This window comes from Pimephales promelas, chromosome 1 (assembly GCF_988280905.1).
Source record: "Pimephales promelas chromosome 1, fPimPro1.hap1.1, whole genome shotgun sequence".
Lineage (NCBI taxonomy): Eukaryota > Metazoa > Chordata > Actinopteri > Cypriniformes > Leuciscidae > Pimephales > Pimephales promelas.
In genome coordinates this window covers 34,977,807-35,002,284 of record NC_142769.1, presented here as the reverse complement: position 1 = coordinate 35,002,284, position 24,478 = coordinate 34,977,807, and positions in this window count along the sequence as shown.

Sequence of the window (24,478 nt, the reverse complement as noted above, 5' to 3'; positions counted from 1 at the left end):
CATAATAGTTGATATGTTAAACAGACAATCCGTGATTTAGGCATTGTTCGGAAAATGATGCAAACACTTGATTGTGGCTTAAAGTGAGTAAAAGTGTCAAATTAATCTTTTAAATTGTGTTTTGTATAGCTTGATAAATTGTAACCAATCCACCTGCTCCAGGAGCTTTTATATTCCATAATCTTAATTATTCATTAATTATTAATTATTCTCCATTATTTTAAATGGACCAGTTCTCCTCACCATGCATTAGTCAAATATTGCAAATGGATGTTTACAGGGCAATTCTATTTTTGATTAGCATCTTATCAGCCTTCTCTAAAAAAAAAACAAAAGAAAAAAGAACTCCCCTGACACGATAGTACAATAGGCTTCAACACATCATTTTAGAGACATCATCTTCTGTTACAATACATTCACATAATATTTTTATTTATTGAATATTTATATAGTCTTCATATTTTTGTTTTGTTTTATGTTTAAGCTTATATATCTTAATATTAATAACAGTATGATTAATTATGAGTCTTGAACTGTAAACTTTCAAGGGTTGGCTTTCTAAATATATGTTTTATGCGTCTATTCAGAATGATATATGAGCTGCAACCATTTTATTTTTGGTATGTTATGTATGCCACACTTGCTGTCTGGCAAGGGGTAAACAAAACTCAAATGTAGCTAATCAACAGTTAACAGGCATCTGGTCACTCTACCTTGGACACTGTCTTGATCAGTTTAAATTAAACAAATGAATCTGCTTTTAGACAGATCACTAGTAATGAAATAATTCAACACCTGGGAGTAAATAAAATATGTTGAAGTGAAGGGGCTATGGATATATCTGGGCAGGAGAGAGATTATCCAAGCACTGTTTTTTCAGCATGGTGACTGGGGAGTGTTGATTTATCTCTGGCGAACAGAGTGCTTGACTGCTTGGCGAAGAGCGGTGATGAAAACATACATCCAAATGAATGAGTGTCAGGGATTAATCAAGCCCTGTCCTTAGGTCTGGAGACCTGATCATAACTCACACCATAAAGTTTGTGAGGAAACGATAATCTCAGAGAGTCAATTAGGCTGAGTGCTAATGTGTCTGAACCACTGCTTATGCTGCTAAGAGGAGGGGCTGGGCCAGTGTGGCTGAGAGAGCTGTGATGCGTAGAGAATTACCCCTATCACCATCAATCATTGCTAAAGAGGTAGGTGTGACCGGGTAGTACATCACTCTGTCTTTCGTCATGCTAACTAGAGGTTTAAATCTGTGGTCACTGCACTGTTACCTGCCATTTAGCAGACACTTTTCATCCAATTAACTTATGGCAATCTCATTGAACGTATAGTTCCCTGAAGCAACAAGAAGTTAAACACTTTACTCAGTTAAACTGTAATGACAGAGCATGATTGTGATCTCAATAATTCCATTGTTCAAGATAGTCCTACTTGGGACTGAACTGCCATCCTGACATCCCGTCCACTCAGAACACAATTCACCGGCAGCAATTCTATGGCAGCACTAGTCGTCTCAGACGTTTATGGCTAAATCGCTTGGGGATCGGGGAGAAAGACAGGGTCTTCCTTCTCGATGCCCCCCTTTTGCCTTCTGGCCTCTTTGGCGACGTGGCAAGAACTGTTATCGAGAGGCTTCAGGAGGTAGACCGACAATCAGATATCCCCAGTTGTCATTCCAGGTCTCAAAGGGTTGCTGCCACGGGGGGACAGCCTCATGGGACAGCTGCCAGCTCCTTGTATTTTTTTAGAAGGTTGCCTCTCGTGCCCCCACATATGGTGTGAAGGCAACAACAGTTGGCACAATCATTCGAAAATGGAAGTAGTTCAAGATGATGGTCAATCTCCCTCGGTCTGGGGCAACAATGATCATGAGGAAAGTGAGGGATCAGCCCAGAACTGCATGGCAGGACCTGGTCAATGACCTGAAGAGATCTGGGACGACAGTCTCAAAGAAAACCATTAGTAACACACTACGCCGTCAAGAATTAAAATCCTGCAGTGCACAAAAGGTCCCCCTGCTCAAGCCAGCGCATATCCAGGCCCATCTGAAGTGTGCTAATGACCACCTGGATGATCCAGAGGAGGAATGTGAGAAGGTCATGTGATATGACAAAACAAAAATAGAGCTTTTTGGCCTAAACTCCACTCACCGTGTTTGCAACTCTGTAATTTATTCTTAAAGGGGTCATGAACTGGTTTTTTTAATTTTATTATATTGTTGTCTGAGGTCAATTTATGACATTCGCTTGGTTTTTGCATTCAAAAACATCAAAATGAATAAGTAATAGGCTATTTTGTACCCAAGTTGTGAGCCTTCCTGAAAAACGGTCGGTTTTTATGGGCGTGTCGCACTGAAGACTTGGAAATAAACGCCCACTGGTGTGAGTGGATAACAGGTTTGCATATTATAATGAGTTTAACTCACCCGTCGGAGTACGTGGGGGAAAACGTCCAATGTTGTCAAATGGCAACCGGATTCGCCCACATGTTCGACCCAGAGTCCGTGTGTTTACACAGCACCGTTCTTTACTCTTAATCGGTCTGCAAATCCAGTCTTGTTTACAAAATAATCCTCAGTGTAATGAAGCGAACAGACTACGATGTTTTACCCTCATCAGCTGGAACGTCATTAAAAATAAAGTTTATCCATGAAGTCCTATTGGAATCCAGAGGACGCTTATGCAGCGACTGTCTTCCACAACCAGGCAAAGCAAAATATTCTGTATTGCTCGGTAGAACGATCCGGTTTGTCATCACGAGGTAGCATGTATGTTAGGCTACTTAGCTATGCGTGTAATGCGCGAATCGGTGGGCGGGGCTAAACCGGCCGTGTTGAAGCAGGCGTTGATCTTCTTCTGCGGGGGTGGTGTTTTAACTCCTTCGACGTCATAGTTTCCCACTTTTAAAAACGAGACGTTTTCAGAGGCTGGTGTCAATAAAAGCTTTTATTGGACTAACAAGGACGTTTTCAGTTCTCAAACTTACAGGATATTCTTATAATATGATGACCTCTTAGATGTCAAAAGCTCAAGGAAAATTTGATTTCTCAGTTCATCACCCCTTTAATGTGTTTTTGTTTATTTTTACACCATAATAGGACATTAAAGGTTTCAGACTTCTACAAAAATGACAGACTTCTACATGCTTTGTAAGTGGGAAAACCTTCAAAACTGGCAGTGTATCAAGTACTTGTTCTCCCCACTCCCCACTTGTATACTTGGAGAAACAAATGAAGACTGTAACTCGATTAAACTAAAATCCACTGCAGCCGAATCATAACCGCCTGGACTTAGTAACAGTTCAGACTTAACCTGCATCATCCTGCATGTGAGGTTTCACTGTGCCACAGACCATAATATGGGTTTATATCTAGAGGCTTACTTTCTCTGTTCAATTCCACACTTTAATGCCACTACACCAGAGAAATTCCTGGGCCAAGGGATAGAGCACACTTTCCGGAAACGATTCGCTAAGCCCTCAGTTAAACTGGGAGATATTAGCAAGACTGACGCACTGATGACATGCGAGTATAGCAGCATGCAGTTAATGGGAAATGGGATCTGTAGAGACAAGGAACACTCAAGCTCCGTCCAGTACACTACAGTTATGCTCGGTCATCAACAAAAACATCAAGACATCATCAAGAGTGTGCGTGGTGTGTGTATGCGCAGGTGTGCTGTGGTCTAATGGAGTGCCACTGAGAGGAGCTGTGAATGTATCTGTCAGTCTTTTCGGAGGAACTTTGAGATTCTGTTTTCATACAATTTCATGTATTTATGAATGTAATTCTGTGTGTGTGTGTGAGGGAGGGAGAGATTGAGAGAGATAGAGATGCTCAACAGTTTGCCCTGCGCAATTCTAGACCTGTGAGGGGAAGATATGTGTAATCCTTATTCTTTATTAATGAAAGAAGGCAGGGATGGAGAGAGAAAGAAAGAGAAATGGGGGGCGGGGGGGGGGTGTAAGATACAAAAATGTTTCAAACACTTTTCCTCCCACATTGAAGCTATGTGGATCACCAGTATTGCCACTATTAGCAATATACTGAACTCTACCCTGTAACATGAATGGCTTAAAACACTCATGCACACATGTAAATGTACACATTCAAAGTGTGTGAGAGAGAACAGAATGTTTCTGAATGAAAGGTGAAGTGTTTTCACCCCCTACTGACTAAAAGCAATCTGCTTCTTCGCTCATTTGACCAACATACACTCATGGCCTCACACACACGTGCGGCATGCCTCAGCGGTCAAGTAAAGAGAAAAAAAAGAAGGTTCAGAGAACAGAGAATAATAAACAAATGAGAAACTAATGGATTTTCATTTATCTTCAGTATGCATTTCAGCCCATGATCTCATTATTCTAAAAATCCCATCCAGAACAGAGTTGTCTTCGTCATCACTGGTCCAGTCCTACACCAAACCTGTTTTGTCACCCAGCACCAATTCCGTTTCATTGCCCAGCACCAAGTGTGTTATTGACGTTCACACCCAGCCTTCCTGTCCTGCCTGCTCCCCCAAAGTCAACCATTCTTTCTGTCCCACCTCCGCTGGCTTCCTTCAGCCCTTTGGCTTCCCGATTGGCTACTCCATTCAACGCTCGGTTTGTCTCTTCCTTCCTTCAGGCTCTGTCTTTTCCTCACTTACACAGTCGTCGACTCAATCCTTTGGCACCTTGTCTCCACCTTGGTTGCTTGAGCCTCCTCAACTACCAACATCTCTGCTGTCAGTTCATCCTTGGTTCCCTGAAGAAGGCTCCATGCCGCTACGCGTGGGCTTTTTAAATTTGTCCGTTTAGGACATGTCATTTGTTCAATAAGGACATTTTATTTAAGGAGTGCCTCGGTCATCAGAGATTTCTAGATACTCATATTCTAGTCAGAATGTGAGTCTGAAACTGCTCCATAGGGCTTTGATTATGAGGCGTGTCTTTACCGAACCAGGGGGAAAAAAACAAAAAAAACTCTGCACTCAATTGGATAGTTGGTAAACCTACAACCAATCAGAGCAACGCAGTGAGTCAAGTACTTTGCATAGCACAGTTGTCAACTGCAGAACTTACTTATTTTAAAAGTAAAATAACGAGTGTTGTTTCTTTTACTTGGTCCTCCATGAGTATGACCAAAGGAGAAACCACAACGACCACATGCTTTTCATTGAGTCCCATCTTCTTAGCGACCATCGGAGCCAGCTGATGAGTTACACTTTTGTCGAATCATGTTTAGGAAGGACGGCAAAAATATCTTTCCGATCGACAAATGCCTTGATTGCAGTTTTCTGTTCGTCTATTAAAATGATTGCATTGTCGATTTATTTTACAACAGACGCGGCAGCGAAATCTATACATCTCAATTGTCCATCTTTGAGGGAAACCAGTTAAGCGCTATTTGATAACGTGATCTGTCCATCATCGTATAAAGCCTGCCCTGGCAATTTGATTGGCTCGAACATTTTTTGTTTGATCATAATTACTCCTCAATGGATCGAGTCCAGACCGAACTTCCCGACCAAAAAATGTTGTGGGCAGGGTTCGGGCTGGCATCCAGGCTAGTACCATTCACGACAAGGACAGACTATGCTGAGCTACAATGTTAAGCTGGACCCGGACCTGTGCAGATCCAAGACATGGCATAAATGTACTACCCGGAAGCGACCTGGACCCATTTATTATTTGAAAGCTGGACCCGAACCCGGTGGGAAGACACAGAGCTGACTGGACCTGATTGTCACATATTCCACACTAAATTGCTATTAACAATAAACCAGTTGCGAAAAATGCGTTGTCATTACCATTGCTCGAAGACACTTAATGTGATGATGTTCAACAGTGTTAATTTAATAAGTAGATCTAGCTGTTAGTCCTTTGTTCACTTTAAGGGGCAGGGTTTTCAGCGGGGTAAGGGGGCTAGAGAGTTCAGAGTTGGAAGAGAGAGTTCAGAGTGAGTTCGAGAGCTGAAGAATGGGAAAGAACCCGCCTGGTTACTACTAGTATCGCCTGGTTACTACTAGCAAATCTTAATCTTAATTTTTCATAGTAGAAAATCTTATCCTCAATAGGTATCCTAAACCCTGATTTATAAAGCAAAGTCTGTGTATCTGCCTGTATGTCTTCTAAGAACATCTCCTCACATTCTGTGCGTGTGTGTGTGTGTGTGTATGTATTTTTGTGAAGTGTTTGTACTTTGAATCTGACATGAAAAGGCACTTCTATGCCCAAATATTACCTTTCTAATAAGAGGATGACGTCAAACCACATTTAACCCCCCCAACACACACACAACAGTATACACACACAACAGAGACAGGAATGTTTTTGGGCTGAGATGAGATATGACGGCTCTGTTCTTCTGACCCTCAGACCATCAGTGAGTCAGTCTTTTATTCTCTGAGGTCCTTTGTATGTAAATATTACTACCATTCATCTCGCCTCGTCCCTTATTCAACTGCTTCTACAACAGGAGCAGCAGTAATAAGGTTCTATGATAGAGTGGAGGTGTGTGAATACTGAAGGTCATGGTAATTAAATAGCAGTCAACGGTTTACGTCAGGATAATGTGAATGTATTTTGGGATTGTGAACACAGAGCTGATTCTTTAGCAGTGACATCTCGCACACTGGCTCTCAGAGTCAGACTGATTCCAGGAAGGTCTCTGTTGTCTTTTTTGCCTTCATTTGGGTAACAGATTGAAATTGGGATTAAAAACAGATTACTACCCTTAATGCAATCTGGACATGGCTCTCTGTAATGACTTTACGTGGCATTAACCCCAGAAAAGGACTCGTTCAATACTTAAATAAATTAGAAAAACTAATGTGAGCACTAACTAATTGAACAAATCAAGACTTTACAGGAAGACTGCAATGAAAAACCCATTTCACTGACTTTCTAGCTTCAGGCCTTTAAAACAGAGACAAACAGATCAACTAATTGAACTACATACATAATACTCCATTCTTCTGGTCAGAAAAAAAGTACAAAAGGACATATGATCCTTTTGTACTTGATGTATTTGTGCATTAACCAGTGTTTTGAAAAGCTCCTTGCCATGAAATACTTGACATTTCTCTCTAATCTCCAGAATGCTGTAAAAGAGAGAGATCCAGAATTATAATTACAGAGAGAGAGCGAGAAAAAAAAAAACTATGGAGCAGAAGGCTTTTTACATTGCTTGGGACATCTTTGAGATCATGATATTTAGACTGAAGTGATGTAATATAAACATCTTGAACTAAAATAGAAAGTCTGTGATTCTAACCACAGCTCGATCATCCCCTGCTGTGCGAGGAAACATTCCAAGAATTCCTTATAGGTATCCAATGTATCTTTTATAATGCTGTGTTACACAATATTTAATTAATATTCATAAATAACACTGTAAATACAGTACATCAGGGCTGTGATCTCTCGTCTTATATAGGATGATTAGCTAAAGTGAAAATTATTTAAAAAAAAATTTTAATCAGTTCGAATTACAATCTGAGCTGACAATAATAACAATGACTCTAAAAATAGCATTTATTTCATAACATAAGCCAGAGCCAGAACTACCTGTTTTTCTTACCAATAGCTTGACAGGGAAAGTGTTTGAAGAAAACTTTCTCACACCTAACTTGTCACATATTGGCATATTACAAGGACCCCTCAGCTTCACATTTTAACACACCTTTAGCGTAATTTTTTTGTACCCCATTGTTTTTTAATTGTTTGCCTTATGCGTCAGATCAAGACTTCTTAGCATTTGTAAAAGTAGATGTGATTTTATAAATATTAATGGGTTACTTTTTTATATTTTGGAACAACTGACCCCACTTATACCTACCCACTTCTAAACAATGTAAAACTGTGTATGACGACAAAGGTCTCTCATTGAAATCAATAGGGTAAACTGCCACTTCCAATGCATTTTTTTTTTTTTTTTTTTTGCTGTCATTTTTGAACGTTCCCAGAACCTAATTTTGTTTTCTGGGTGTTTGATAACGCAGAAATTAGAAACTTCACTTTTAAACACTGAAATGGCGCAACAACTGTGAAATTACAAAAAAAAAAAAAAAAAAAATCCAGAATGGGTAGTGTAATGTCACATAATACAGGTCAAATAATAAAGATTATTCTACAGTTCTTTGCACCATCTAAATGTTTTTTTTTTAACTACACTGTAAATAATAAAATCATAAAAAAGGGTCAAATGGGCTGCCAAACAAAACCCGTAAGAGTAAAGTAAAATATCCAGGGACACTTTACATTTGCATTAAGCTTTGTATCTTTAGAATCCCAGTCATATTTTTGAATGGTCATGGTTTATTCCCTTATTTTCCCCTGAGATGGGAGAAATAAGGATGAAGTGTTTTACTTCCTGCTTATTATGACGTAAAAATCGTCATTTTGCGTCATAATAAGCAGGAAGTCACATTTCATTGAAAAGTGTAGAGACTACAAACTTTAGCTCCTCATTATTCAAGGGTGTGGCCTATTACTGATCAATGGGTGGGACTTCACTTGCAGATACTGAAATCAATATCAGCCATCTTGTTTGGAAGCTAAGCTAACAAGCGCTGTGGAGATAGGAAGTAATGACAATGACAGAAGAAACTAAACATGATATGGAAGAGAATTTTGAAATTCTGCAGCTCGAATCCAAAGTTCGTGGCTATCTTTACGAGCCGCAATATATAAGTCCATTGTCGAATAAAAACGAGCAGTACCCAGCCTATGAAATAGCTCATCAACCTGAGGCATTGGATTTGCGTGAAATTTTGACACGGCATTCACCTTGTGATAATCCACACAAAACCGGATTGAGCCATCAGTATAGGCCCTAAAACTATCGGGCTAGCCCAGTCACTGTCTATTACCCCTATGTCCAGCATAGCCTCTAATTCCTCCTGAACAACTTTCTTTTTATGTTCAGGCAACCGATATGTCCGGCTACGAACTACTACGCCCGGATCCGTCTCGATGTGGTGCTGAATAAGATTCATTCAACCAGGCAGGGGTGAAAACACGTCAGCAAATTCTGCTTGTAAATTCCGTATGTCAGTGATCTGGACCGGCGAGAGGTGGTCTCCTCCAAGTGTCAGAGTGAGAGATTGTGATTTTGAACTTGTCTCTGGACCAAATTTCTGCTCCCCACTCACCACCGATGTCAGTATCACTGACTCCATCTCATTCCATTTTTTTAGAAGATTAAGGTGGTGAATTTGACGTACTCCTTCCCTGACTGTTCGAATGATCTCACAATCGAGATCCCCAACTCACCGTGTGACCTTAAACAGTCCTTGCCACTTTGGGAGTAATTTAGAACTGGACGTGGGGAGTAATACAAGCACTTTATCTCCCGGTGCAAATTCATGCAGTCTAGCCCTCCTGTTGTACAACTGACTTTGCTTGTCCTGAGCCTGTAACAAATTCTCCATAGAGAGCCGCCCCAAAGTGTGGAGTTTTGTTCTCAGGTCCATGACATATTGAATTTCGTTTCTGCTATTTGAAGGTCTGTCCTCCCAAGTTTCCCTTAGCACATCTAGCACAACGTGGGCCTGACGTCCATGGAGAAGCTCGAAGGGATAAAATCCTGTGGAGGCTTGCGGGACCTCGCATATAGCTAACAAGAGGGGTTCTAGCCATTTATCCCAATTTTTGGCGTCTTCCTGCACTACATTTTGAATCATGGATTTCAACATGCGATTAAACCGTTCCACCAGCCCGTCTGTCTGTGGGTGGTAGATGCTGTTGAAAATTTAATGCCCAATAATTCGTAAAGTTGGTGAATTGAACGTGGCATAAATGCCGTGCCTTGATCGGTGAGAATCTGTTTCGGGATTCTCTCCCGAGAGAGGAATGAAAACAGTGCACTCGCTACGCTTTTCGCGGAAATAGTGTGAAGTGGCACTGCGCGTTGTTGCATCGCGTTGCATAATCCACCAGAACTAATGCAAGGCTTTTCGGAACTAATAACTGAGTTGTATCTCGCTTTGACTGGGTGTCTTGAGTCACCCAATACAACTTATCTTTTATAATCACGTAATAACGATATGAAAGGGGTCGGTCTGGGTGAAGAGGCGGTCCGTCGATTGTACGGTGCTGATCAAAGGCATTTTTAAGCATCTCATCACAGGACTGCTCCAGAGGAAAATCATCACGCTCTGAAAGCTCCCACCTTTCAATCACACTGCGGTGCATCGGGGACACTGACCAGTCCCCAAAACGGCAAAAGGCCGGCCCAGACCTTCCCACCGCTCCAATGGCCGGAAGTCAAGAGGTTGGTGTGGGGAGAGCATGGATGCCGGAGCGGCGGTACCGCCGAGAGCAGCGTCAGCCAAGTCTAAGTCCTTCTCTCTCTTTCTCGGCTGTTCTCCGCATCTGGCTTAGCCTATATGCAGTCTCCCCACACCAATCACTGCAATCAGAAACAAACAGGAGTTCGTCATTTTGCACTTGACCCACTTGCTCACTGCTTGGCTCCACCCCCGCTCTCCTGCTACTGACTTTGCTAAACCACACTACAATTACATATCAGGAATCACTGGTCACTGGTAATTATGGTTAGACATGTATACATAATCCATACATACAGTACCATACGATCTGTAATGAAGCAATAGTGACACAGAGTATAAACTCACATAAGTGTGTTGCGCCACTCCAAATTTTTTTCAGGCTGCAAATCCAATGCAGGCACTCTTCAAAGGCATGTTTATCGCCTTCTTGCTCAATCCAGTGTTAGCCTTACATTTGTTATTTACCTACTAGCAAGGTGTGATTCGATTTGGAATAAATTTGGAGAAAGTTTGACAGTTATAAAGCCATAAAGCTTGAAGGGGATGGATTGATGGATGGAGGGGTGTGGCCAATTAAATTATAATTTACATAATGCATGCACTGAAAACTAGCTCAATTCTTTAGTTATAAATTTTGCCCAACTCTGGTCAGAACTGTAGATTTTAATTTATAATAATAATAATATAATTCGTTACGTTTATACAGCGCTTTTCTGGACACTCAAAGCGCTTCACATAGAAGGGGGGGATCTCCTCAACCACCACCAATGTGCAGCATCCACCTGGATGATGCGACGGCAGCCATATTGCGCCAGAACGCTCACCACACACCAGCTTACTGGTGGAGAGGAGACAGTGATGAAGCCAATTGGTGTATATGGGGATGATTAGGAGGCCATGATGGACAGATGTTTATGTTATTTATGTTAGCATTGCAATGCAGATTACGTAGGGGAGCGCGGGGCACAACCTAACGCGGGGTTAAATGTAACACGGACGTTTTACATAGTTCGTCAGGATCAAGCCGGCCGTCTTTCCGCTATTTTTGTCTTGCTGCCAGAAGACGATCTCCCGCGAATTTGCGGAAAGTTTTGATTATATTTCGTGAAGATACTGGACAAAGAATGTTTTGACACCATGAAAGTAATTTTTTCATCATAGGTTTTTTTTCGGTTTCTGTTTCCAAATCTAACTTTATATTGCCTTAATCACTGTCTTGTTGGCTCAAACATAGCACCGTTTTGAAACATGTCAGCAAATCCTAGCGACTGTTAGCTAGGTTTAAAATATGTAATACACAGCGGGGTTAATTCTAACACAGTGTTTCAACTAAGACGCCAAGTGTACAATGATAATCAAATAAAATGGGAGCCACACAACTTTTCAGGTTTGAGTGTATACATTTAACTTTGTTTGACTTTGTCACAAACAATGTTGGGATTTAAAATGTTTAAAATTTAGTGTACTATGAATGATAACTTGTTTATTTATTTATTAAAAATATGGCCTGTTATTAATGCAATAAACCCTTTAAATTTTTATTTTAAGCTCATTTGTATTATCATTACTGTTATTGTTAATAATAATTGTACATCATGCAGCTGCCACACACAAATCTAATTTAATTGGAATTACAATATTTATAATTTTATTTATTATTATTTAATGCAAAACTGTGCAGCCCTTTTTTATGTCTCTATCCATGATATTGACCCATAACAGAAGGATGATTGGATGAGGGATATGTATGGATATCTGTCTATACAGATGCACAAACAATATCAAACTATACAAATAAAATAGTACTGAATTATGTGTGTTACACACAAGTGTTACCACTAACCCCTGTGTCTGTTACAATTAACCCCACATATGGGGTAAGTTGTAACATTTGCACTTCTGTCACTTTCAGTGCAACTGTACGAAAATGGTATGTCCTAGAAAAAAACTTTAATTTGTAGCAGAGATGTGTATGTTGCTTGTGTAAAAAAAGTATTAATCTAACCTAATTATTTTTAAATTAATTGAGCCAAAACCAAAAAGCGTTAGGTTGTGCCCCGCTCTCCCATACTGTACAGAAGTTCACATGAAGCTCAAGGAGAAATAAACACAACAGAGGCCATAACCATTAGGCTGTGCAAAAAATGATGAGACATCAGTTGGGATCCTGACAGTCTTGGAAACCACCCCATCAATTAATGTGCTTACATGCGATAATCTTAGTTATTTACAGACTTTTTTTTTTTTACATAGTATGCCACTATTTGGTGTTTTGGCTGACTTCGATTATCCTGCTCTCTACTCTCTGGCTCATTGTGTTTAGAGATGCGGCCACAGAGTGAGGTGTGCTTGGCTAGTTTAAGCTTAAGTTCTTCAGCTCTTCCTCTCATTCCAGCTCTTTCTTTCTCACTCTTTGCTTCTGCTGTTTGTTACATGCTGAGTTGGCAGTGTGTTTTGGCACTACCCTTGGCCCCCTTCTGCATAGGCTGCCATTTATTTTGCCAGCTTCACTTTTCAATTTCAAACTGCACTGCGTGTGTGTGCAGTGTAAGCTCTTGCAAGTTTTCCAGAGTAACACATTCTGAAACACATTCACACCAACACGCTCACAATGGTCCATACAAACACACAAATGCCAACTTACCTCATTGGCAGGCATTTAGACAATGAGTCACTATAATTATCATTCTATGAATACCTGGAACTCCCAGAATTGTCACAAACTCTCTATTACAAATGAAATAATCTGGATCTGGGGATCTGTGCTACGCACTACAGAGCAAATGCTGTATAGTTAAAGGACAACTCCGGCGGAAAACAAATGGTCTAATAACACATTGGCACCTAGTCGGCTGTTCTCTGAGATTTGTGTTCATGATAATCGAATGTAAACAGTTTTATCTCTAAAAACTCTTTAGCATATAACACTAGTATATAGGGCACAGAGTAATGAAAAATAAAAAAATGCTAGTTACCACTAACAAGGCTCAAAATAGCCCCACACTAACATAATGTAATATAATGAGGGTCCCTGCATGAAAACCGAAGCATAGAAAACTTTGTAAGTGTACAGACAGTTTAATAAGAAGATATTTTAGTCCACTTTGCGTATACAGGCAGGAGCCATCTTTGGAAAACAGTCTCGATTAGTCAAACCACAAACACCATGCCAAGTGAGCTGTCCGATCAGAATTATGTTTGTGAAATATAATTACATAGCATGAATTATATCTGTTTAAAGTCTGCGGCTGAGAGGGAGGGCAAGAGGTTTTTCGAGTCATTCATGCAAATCAATGAACAAGACTTACAGCTGGCTGACTAAAATCACACAATATTTGCTCTATATATCAGAAATAATTCCACCATTTTAAAGCTTATTATTAACTTTATTATAATTAAAACTTATTATATTAATACATTATTTATTTATTATTGACTAATAACTTGTCTAGTGCACTTACTCAGTGGATAACTATCCATATGCTCCCTCTGGTATCGGGTTGCCGCTTCCAATTTATTTTCTGGACATGGAAAAAAGTTCCAAGTACAGCCTTGTTTATCAGAGTGGGGAAATCTTCAGACTGTACAAAACAATGCATCTCTTAGTTTTCGTGACTCAACAGGTCCTGGTCCGTGCAACGGGACTGTCTGTATTTTTTTTTTCTTCATTATATGCCATATATACTAGTTTTTAGAGATCAAACTCTTTACGTTTGATTATCATGAAAACAAATCTCGGAGAATGGTTGACAAGGTACCAATGTGTTATTAGACCAAAGGTTAATTTTGTTTGGGAGTTGTCCTTTAATTAAAGGGACACTCCACCCATTTGCATTAAGCTTTCCATTGTTAGAAACCCAGTTATAGTATTGAATGGTCATGCAACACTCTGTCATTTTCCTCTGAGATGAGAGAAATCTGCTATTTACCTTTTTCAAGTGTAAGATTTCTTTTAAAGACTACAGCACTAGTCCCCACCCTTTCAAACCCCCCCGATAAGGGGTTGGACCTAATGCGTTAAACAGACTTATCACAGATCAGTGCTAATGCGTTTGATTTCACCAGCAGAAACTTTTTGAAAATATGGACGAAGGTATTGAATATGCAGATGGATGCATTTTGGAGGATTGGGATTACACATAGTGTCAGCCATCTTTTTTGGAAGCTAAGCTAGCAGGCTCTTGTTCTGTGTAGAAAGCTGAGTAGTAACTTTAGGGGTTACCGTCCTCTTTTTCCCAGACATGTCCGGCCGTCGATGTCTGGGATTTAGCTTTTGCTTTCTGCAGTTGAATTTAGTTTTTACATGAACGATAAAAAAGTGATCGGTTGATGTGCGTTTTAACATTGCCAAGAAAATTCCCGCTTCTCTGTGAGAGATACGAGACCGGTAACTTACGTCTCACAGGTGTTGCTCAGCATTCTGGAAGTTGTTGTCTTTCATCCACATAAGCCAAAAATACATTTTCTGGCTTTTCTCAGTCTATAAAGCTCCAAATTCAAAAATAATTTCACATTTCTTACGCATTTTAAATACACATTCAAGAGGTGGAATGACCCTTTAATCAAGTGGAAAATTCTCTATAAAAGGGTATCATTTCACAATTACAACATCCTTCCAATAACAAACAGCAGGGAAGTTATTAAGAGAAAATGTAAATCATCCTCAAGTAAAGAACTTTGGGCTTTTCACACTTCTCCTGGGTCAATCTTGTTACATGTTTTAAACTGAGCATACTTTATGCTGGGTTGATTATTAATCTTCAAGTTTTGAGATTTCATAGTGTACATTTCCAAACTCTGGGTCAACGTTCTTAATTGCATAAATGTAAAGTTAATAAATTACACTGATTTGGACAAAAACAGCATGTGACCATCATTTGGCCTGTCAATCATAGTTACAATATGTTTATGCATTTACATTTATATTTCTCTACTGGAAATCATAAATTGTAGTCAAGACTCAACATCATGAAAATACTATTTTCAAGAGCACGTCTTACTGTATTTAGATTCAAAGATCTGATATTTACAATATTGTTACGGTTGTGATGTAATGCAGCCCCAATTTATGTTACAGTCCCTGGTCAGGCGGTAACATAAACAACAAAACCAATTCCTCTAGTTAGCTTGAATTTATTGTTATTTTCTTGCTCTCTGATTTGTTTTTCAGGGCAGCATTGCTTAACATTCACAAAACAATATCTTGAAAATAAAGTTAAAGAATCAAACAAACAGGAAAAATATTATAAGCAAGATCTTCAGGAGTGCAGCTAATGCTAAAACAACAAACCAAACGGAACTAACTTTCCCCAAATAAACTACCTTACCTACAAATCAAATAAAAGAAACAAAACTTACAATGAAATATACCCTGCCTCCTTACAGAATAAACAGGAGAAAATAAAGGCCTTTCAGCCTAAAAAGAAAACGGCACTCACCCCCTACGGCTTCTCAAATAATCATACACAAACAGATGAGATCGGTAGCACAGATATTTTGGTACAAATCACACAGAATCAAAGTAACTACACGATTGTGCTACATTTTCACAAGCAGACAAACACACAGTACAACACCAGTTGCAATCAATGGCAGAGCGCCCCCTCTTGTGGAATTCCGGGGAATTTATAGTCCAGGCCTCTTCTCTCTAACAATATTATCCCGGTTCTGTCAACCCTGCATTGGCTGCCTATTAAATATCGTATAAATTTTAAAATATTGCTGATTACTTACAAAGCACTAAATGGTTTAGATCCGCAGTACCTGAGCAAGCTCTTAACGCATTATAGTCCTTCAGGTCTATTGCAATCTCGGAATTCCGGCCAGTTGATAATACTGTACCTAGAATACTGAAATCGACTAACATTGTCCGGGCAGCAGACACACTCTGTCTTTTCAAATCTAGACAAAAAAACACATCTCTTTGGCCTAACATACACATAACTGCACCTGGACCCATCCCGACTCACACTTAAGTGAAACATTTTTTATAGTAAAAAGTGCTATATAAATAAAGGTGACTTGACTGACTTGTCTTGACTCTTATCCACCCATCAATAGCATTGCGTTAGATCTAGGACCAATTCTAAAGAAGAAGGAGACAGCAGAAACAACAGCAGCAGAAACAACATAGCTGCATTACATCACAACCGTAACAACATAGATGACAATTTGTTTACAAAGGACCTTCAAAGAAGCAGGAAACATGATTTCTCATGTTTTTGACACACTGAAAAAATTAAGGGATAAAACTGGGATTTATACTATCAGAAGAAGAAGAAACATCATTTCTTCACATGGCCTCCTGAAAACGAACTTGGTCTAGAAGCGGGAACGAGTATTGCGTAAGTTGCTTATGCTACGGGTAAAGCGTCACAGCCCACCAGGATGGAAGTGGCTAGTGTATATAAAAGAGGGGCTCAACAGGCTGAACTTTGGTTTTCATTGACTGAAGCAAATAAGCTTGTGGCGCGAGCACGGCAGGTTACGCAATACCCGTTCCCTCTTCTAGAGAGAACCGAGATTACATTTGGTAAGTGAGTAAGCTGGGGGGTTATGTCACAGTGTCTGGTTTATGTTCCCTGGTGTCCATTAGAGGTCCTTTCCCCCCATGGTGTCATTCACTTTTGGAACTGCATTCTCCACAATCCTTAAAACCTTTAATCATCATGGGGTTTGGCGGAACCACTGGAGAAACAGGACACTCAGGAAACTCGAGGCTCAGGCTCCAGGGCGATGTTTTGCTCTGCTCTAATCTCCGGTGTTGGCTTGTGCATCGCGGCAGGCTCTGGTGTTTGCTCCATTCAGTGGGATGTTGGCTGACTGTAAATAAAACATCTCGGGTTATGACTATAACCCTTGTTCCCTGAGAAGGGAACGAGACACTGCGTCAAAAGACGACACTTTGGGGACGCTCCCTTAGCGTGCACCTCTGAAGTATGAATGAAACAAGACATTCCCTTTCGAGGGAACTCAACACTGCGTCAAAAGACGACACTTCGGGGAACGAGTGCCCACTAGGCCACGCACCGAATAGGCCTGTCCCGGAGTGAAACTGATTTAGGCACTCAGCTAGGATGAAAGCACGTGTGCGCCAGGCGTACTAGGTAGGTGTAAACTGTAAAACTTAATAAAAGTGTGCAGTAGCCCAGCCGGCTGCCTCACAGATCTCCTGGAGGGGAACTCCTGAAAGCAGGGACCTAGAGGAAGCCATGCCTCTAGTCGAATGAGCCCTAACAGCTAAAGGTGAAGGCAAGTCGCGCACCTTGTAAGCCGAGGTAATAGCCTGAACAATGCAATTGCTAATAGTTTGCTTGGATGCCGGGAGCCGCTTCTTAGGTGACCCAAAGCACACTAATAATTGGTCCGACCTCCTCCAAGAAGAGGACCTCTCGAGGTACACACTCAAAGTTCTCTTCTTCTGTCGACACATGAGGTGGAGGATGGGATGCCTGAAGGAATGTAGACCGAGCCGTATTAGTAGGTACGTTAAGCACACCCGGACTCGGGTGCAAAAAGGCCTTTACTCTGCCAGGGGCAAACTCTAAGCAAGCTGGTGTCACTGCCAGGGCTTGGAGATCTCCCACCCTCTTAAGAGAGGTAATAGCTAAGAGAAATAACATTTTAACCGTAAGATCCTTAGGTAAAGCCGACTGCAAAGGTTCGAATGGGGCCAGGAATAACCCTTCAAGGGTTAGGGAACCCTAGATCTGGTTGTCGGTCTCATCCTCCAAGTACCATGGAGAAAACGAATGACCAGCCGGTGCCTCCCCAGATGGGCTGGATGTGAGAGGGAGAACCAAAGTGGGCTGGGGGACGTCTCTTGAGATGCAAATAGATCCACTTCCATTGGTCCAAACCTCTCCCATATCAACTTCACCACCTCTGGATGAAGTCTCCATTGCCCAGGTCTCAGCCCCTGCCTCGACAGGATGTCTGGTCCCTGATTCTGAACCCCCGGAATATACATTGCTCTGATAGACAGTATTCCCCCGGGACCAAAGAATAATCTGATGTGCCAGTCTGTACAGAGGGCGTGATCTGAGTCCCCCTTGTCGATTCAGATAGGCTACCACTGATGTATTGTCCGAACGTATCAAGACATGATAACCCTTGATGTCTGGAAGTAAGCTCCTCAGAACCATGAACACAGCCAACATCTCTAGACAATTTACATGCCAAGAATGATGATGGTCCTGCCACAGACCCCTGGCAAAGCGGCCATCCATGACCGCGCCCCAGCCAGTGAGGGAGGCGTCTGTCGAAGCGGTTTTCCAGTGACCTGATGTAACGGAGGCCAGCTAGTAGTTGCTGTGCAAGTAAACCTCACTCCTCTAATCTCAAAAGGCGCTCTAGCGACAGACGCTAGAGGCTGTAGTCTTTAGCCTCCTTTGTTAGAGCTCCCGACTCTCATGCCGGAGACTCGGGTTCGAGGCCCGCTCGGGGCGGGTCGAGTTGGACCCGGGTGGAGGGGTTACATTGACACTGCTAGCACTGGCCCTTGGGACAGGAACCAAGGATTATTCCATATTACCATAGAACGAAGGCATCTGCGCGTAACTCTGATCTTACGAAATGGATTCCCCTTCAAAGGTTGAAATGGAACATGATAAACATGCATGCAGCATGAATGGAGCATGATGAAATGATCTTAAACCTCCTGTGAATCCCATTTAAAAAATGGCCAAAAAGAGGAGAGTCTGCTCCAAAAAGAGAATGTTGATAAAATGAGAATCAACATTGACTTGGCTATTCAGAGATGGTCTAGAACTGAGGGGTTTGAAATTGTTGATAACATTTTTTGATTTGAGATTTTAGGTGAGTTTTACTAAACAGACAAATTGTCATAATAGCCTAATAGTTCATTATAAAGCCTTATCTATTATGAAGTGTCATTTCAATATGGTTTTGTAGTGCTGCACTGGAATTTATTTTCAAGTAAGTATCATGCAAATTAATAGGAATAGCTTCAGTAACCTCTTTAGCTAGTCAGCTTGAGATCTTTTCCATCTACAGTGGAGCATAAAAGTATTTAGTCAGCCACTGATTGTGCAAGTTCTCCTACTTACAATAATGAGAGAGGTCTGTAAATTTCATCATAGGTACAACAATGAGAGACAAAATGAAAAAAAAAAATACAGGAAATCACATTGTAGGATTTTTAAAGAATTTATTTATACATTATGGTGGAAAATAAGTATTTGGTCAATAACAAAAGTTCAACTCAACACTTTGTAACATAACCTTTGTTGGCAATGACAGAGGTCAAACGTTTCCTGTAACGCCGGTTTCACACCGCAAGCGGCAGCGGCACGTGAGCAGCGCGACAGCGCAACTACATCTTCGATTTCTTTTTTGACATAATCCAGTTCTTAAAATACACCACACATGCTTGTGCTGTGCATTTTGAGCACTTTTTGTGTGAAATGTTTTTTTATTTTGTCTATCAAAAGTGTGCTTTCACTTTAATGGAGTGTCAGCAGTGCGGCAAAAATAGACTCTCGGCCGAAACCCGTGCGACACTTCAGTCGTGCCGCACTCCACTTTATTCCTATGGGTGACGTCACGCGACTTTAACGTGGCCGCAAAGCATCCCGAGAGGGCGGCGCTTCATTTGGAAAAATGCTGCCCGTCAAATAGCTGGCCGATGCCCATCTTTATGCAAAAGAATTCCGTTGAACGCGCCGCGACTATCCAATAGAAGTAGAGCATATGGAGACGGGGGGAAGTCTCTCTCAGGTCCTCTGTTCTTGACTGGCTGCTGGCTCAAAACCACGCCCATAGCGGTAAACTTGAGGAACGCCCATCAAAGTACAAATGTGGGGAGGCGTCGTGATAACACGCGACTGTCGTGTCGGACAAGTGGATCTCTACCGTTAGTGCTGCTCACACGATGCTCCTGCTTGACGCTCACGCGCTGCTGCTCGGCTTGCAGTGTGAACGCACTCATTAATTAACATGCACGTCGTAAAAAAATATGCGTTGCTCACGCGCAGAAAAAATATGCGCTGCTCACGCGCCGCTGCTGCTTGCGGTGTGAAAAGTGCTGGAAGATGACAGACACGTCTCATCTTCAAGGTTCTCACTGATGGAAGGAGGTTTTGGCTTAAAATCTCACGATACATGGCCCCGTTCATTCTTCTCTGAACACGGATCAGTTTTCCTGTCCCCTTTGCAGAAAAACAGCCCCAAAGCATGATGTTTCCTCCCCCTTGCTTCACAGTAGGTATGGTGTTCTTAGGATGCAACTCTGCATTCTTCTTCCTCCAACACGACGAGTTGAGTTTTTACCAAAAAGTTCTATTTTGGTTTCATCTGACCAACCCTCTTCTGGATCATCCGCTCTCTGGCAAACTTCAGACGGGCCTGGACATATACTTCTGGGATGTAGCTCTGTACCGTGTGGTTCTGGGCTTTTTGCTCACCGTTCTCATGATCATTTTGACCCCACGGGATGAGATCTTGCGTGGAGCGCCAGATCGAGGGAGATTATCATTGGTGTCTTCCATTTTCTTACAATTGCTCCCACAGTTGATTTTTTTCACACCAAGCTGCTTGCCTATTGTAGATTCATTCTTCCAGTCTAAAATTTTCTTCCTGGTGTCCGTCGACAGCTCTTTGGTCTTGGCCATGGTTGAGTTTGGAGTGTGACTGTTTGAGGCTCTGGACAGGTGTATTTTATACAGATAACGGGTTCAAACAGGTGCCAATAATACAGTTAATGAGTGGAGGACAGAAGAGCTTCTTAAAGAAGATGTTACAGGTCTATGAGAGCCAGGAATCTTGCTGGTTTGTGACCAAATACTTATTTTCCACTATAATTTACAAACAAATTCTTTAAAAAAAATCCTACACTGTGATTTCCTGTATTTTTTGTCATTTCATTTTGTCTCTCATAGTTGAAGTGTACCTAATGAAAATTACAGAACTCTCTCATTATTCTAAGTAGGAGAACTTGCAAAATCAATGGCTGACTAAATACTTTTGGCCCCACTCTAAATCTCTCTTAAGCCTAGTAGTGAATGTTTTATGAGCAGTAGGAATACCATATTCATTCACACAGCCAAAAGTTACATAGTAATAATAATAATAATAATAATTCGTTACATTTATATAGCCACTCAAAGCGCTTCACATAGAAGGGGGGGATCTCCTCAACCACCACCAATGTGCAGCATCCACCTGGATGATGCGACGGCAGCCATATTGCGCCAGAACGCTCACCACACACCAGCTTACTGGTGGAGAGGAGACAGCGATGAAGCCAATTGGTGTATATGGGGATGATTAGGAGGCCATGATGGACAGAGGCTACTGGGCAAATTTGGCCAGCATGCCGGGGTTACACCCCTACTCTTTCGAAAGACATCCTGGGATTTTTTATGACCACAGAGAGTCAAGACCTCGGTTTAACGTCTCATCCGAAGGACGGTGCTCTTTTTGACAGCATAGTGTCCCCATCACTTTACTGGGGCGTTAGGACCCACACAGACCACAGGGTGAGCACCCCCTGCTGGCCTCACTAACACCTCTACCAGCAGCAACCTGGCTTTCTCAGAAGGTCTCCCATCCAGGTACTAACCAGGCTCAGCCCTGCTTAGCTTTAATGGGCAACCAGTCTTGGGCTACAATTTATAGTGTAAATTCAAGTAGTAAAAACAAGCTGGGTCCCAATTCACTGGCTGCATCCTTCGAAGTATGCTGACTTCAAAGGCTTGCCTTCAACGGCCGCTAAGTTCGAACTGAGCATTGTTAAATGGGATGGTCTTGCTCTTGTTGCTTAGCAACTGTGATAGCTGCCATTGATGAGGAGTGAGGAGGCTTCTAGAAGTGAGGAAGCTTCCAGAAATGTCCACAAATAACATTTTCTTTTGATTCCTCTGTCCTCATTTTCATTCCTTGCATCCTTCCCTCGCATCGCTGGTGGAGATGAGATGCAAGAAAAGGAAATGAGAAAAGTAAATGAGGATGCACGAATAAGAAATGAGAAGCACCCCGCATTCGGAGGAACCTTCGAATTGGGACAGCCTTTGTCGCTCCACTGTGATGCAATTGGCTTTCAAAGGATGTAGCTGAATTGGGACAAACATAAAGCTTTGTCGGATTGAGCGATTGAGTTTGCAGGAGCGGAACTATGGACAGGACCTTGATACCGTTATTGGCAACGACCGTTTTAGGGATATTTTGGCCTCATTTTTCTTTTCCATTCTGAAGGTGGCGCTGTAGTTCTGAAGTTATTATTGCATACGGTATAAGTACAGGACTATGGTAACTGTTATGCATCTTGTATTTTTAAGAGCAAAACCATGTTCTGTGGGACCATCCCCTTATGTTTGTAGTAAGAAAATGGCTCAGCATTTAAAGGTAATTTCCGATGATTGACATTTAGCAGTTTAGCAGTATCTTGCTACTGATGTGTGAATGGTATTTTAGTGTATTTTAGTGAAAAGTTGTTGTAATTTTACAATAATTTACCAGGAGTGGTCTGCAAGATGCAGGCATAAGGCTTGTTTAGCACTGTCCAATCACAGGCTGGGTGTCACCATTATGTTCAGTAATATTCAATATTCAAAATGGACTTTTAGTTTGTGTTATTGCATTTGGAATAAATACTCTTGTTATTGAATCTTCATCGTCTTAATTTAGGAACGTAGCGTTACACTGGGGAGGTTGGGTTGGAAAGTTCTTCTTTGTAGCCCGGAGTGCTAATACTTAAATCAAGGTCTCAGTTTTTTTCTTTATAGATCTGGTGATAATGTATGACATTTGGAGGCTCAGCTCAGGGCATTAATAAGCCTAGGATCATGGGCATGTGGTGTGATCCATCTGATTCTGAGACACTTTAGCACCAGGAAGAGAGGGAGATATAGGGAGGGGGAGAGAGTGAGAGAGGGGAGGGGAGGGGAGAGGGAGAGGGAGAGAGGGGGAGAGAGGGAGAGGGAGATAGGGAGAGGGAGAGAGGGAGATGGGGAGAGGGAGAGGGGGGAGAGGGAGAGTGACAGAGGGGGAGGGAGGGAGGGAGCGAGGGGAAGCGAAGGGAAGCGAAGGGAAGGGAGGGCAAGGGAAGGGAGGGGAGGGGAGGGGAAGGGAGGGGAGGGGAAGGGAGGGGAGAGGGAGGGGAAGGGAGGGGAAGGGAGGGGAAGGGAAGGGAGGGGAAGGGAAGGGAAGGGAAGAGAAGGGAAGGGAAGAGAAGGGAAGAGAAGGGAAGGGAAGGGAAGGGAGGGGAGGGGAAGGGAAGGGAAGGGAGGGGAAGGGAAGGGAAGGGAGGGGAAGGGAGGGGAAGGGAAGGGAGGGGAAGGGAAGGGAGGGGAGGGGAAGGGAAGGGAAGGGAAGGGAAGGGAGGGGAAGGGAAGGGAAGGGAAGGGAGGGGAAGGGAAGGGAAGGGAAGGGAAGGGAAGGGAAGGGAAGGGAGGGGAAGGGAAGGGAAGGGAAGGGAGGGGAAGGGAAGGGAGGGGAGGGAAGGGAGGGTGCGAAAGAGGGATGGATGTGAGTTATATTTTTAGTGTTTCATTCATAAAATGCTGTGGGTACTTTTAGATTTTCATTCAGATTATAAATTGAGAAAGCAGCAGTCATGTCTGCCTGTGGGGAGCAAGCAGGGAGTCATCCCGGAACTAACAAGGCAATAAAATTGAATATACAGCATTCAATGTTTTCTCAATTTTTTCTACTTTCCTGTTAGCTTGCATTGAGCTGTTTTAACGATTAAATTCACAATTTTGTGACATAATTATTCACATATTCATTGCTCACATGATAATAGAAAAACAAATACTGGCACATACAGACATTAGATGGATGCTTGCATTTTCCGGTGTCTCGCAGGTGTGTGGCACGTTTTTAAGATGCCATGACAGGTTAACCAGTCAACTCAAAAAAAAAAAAAAAAAAAGACCCAGTCAATTATTTCCATTTTCCATCTTTAGGATGTTTGGAAACAAATATAAGCATTTTTGGTTGATATTCATTAATTGAAAATGAATAGGCTATTTCCTTTAATAACATTGCAGGAATGATACACTTTGCAATTTCTTCCCAGAGACTGATTTAATACGATGTCATAATCACAGGGATCAGCCAGGGCTAATCCTGTTACATTGGAATAAATGTCAGGGGAAAGATTGCATTATAAGTTCATTTTGACTCATTAATCTCCTGATACAGATGATGTAGTGTCCACACTCACATGTGAA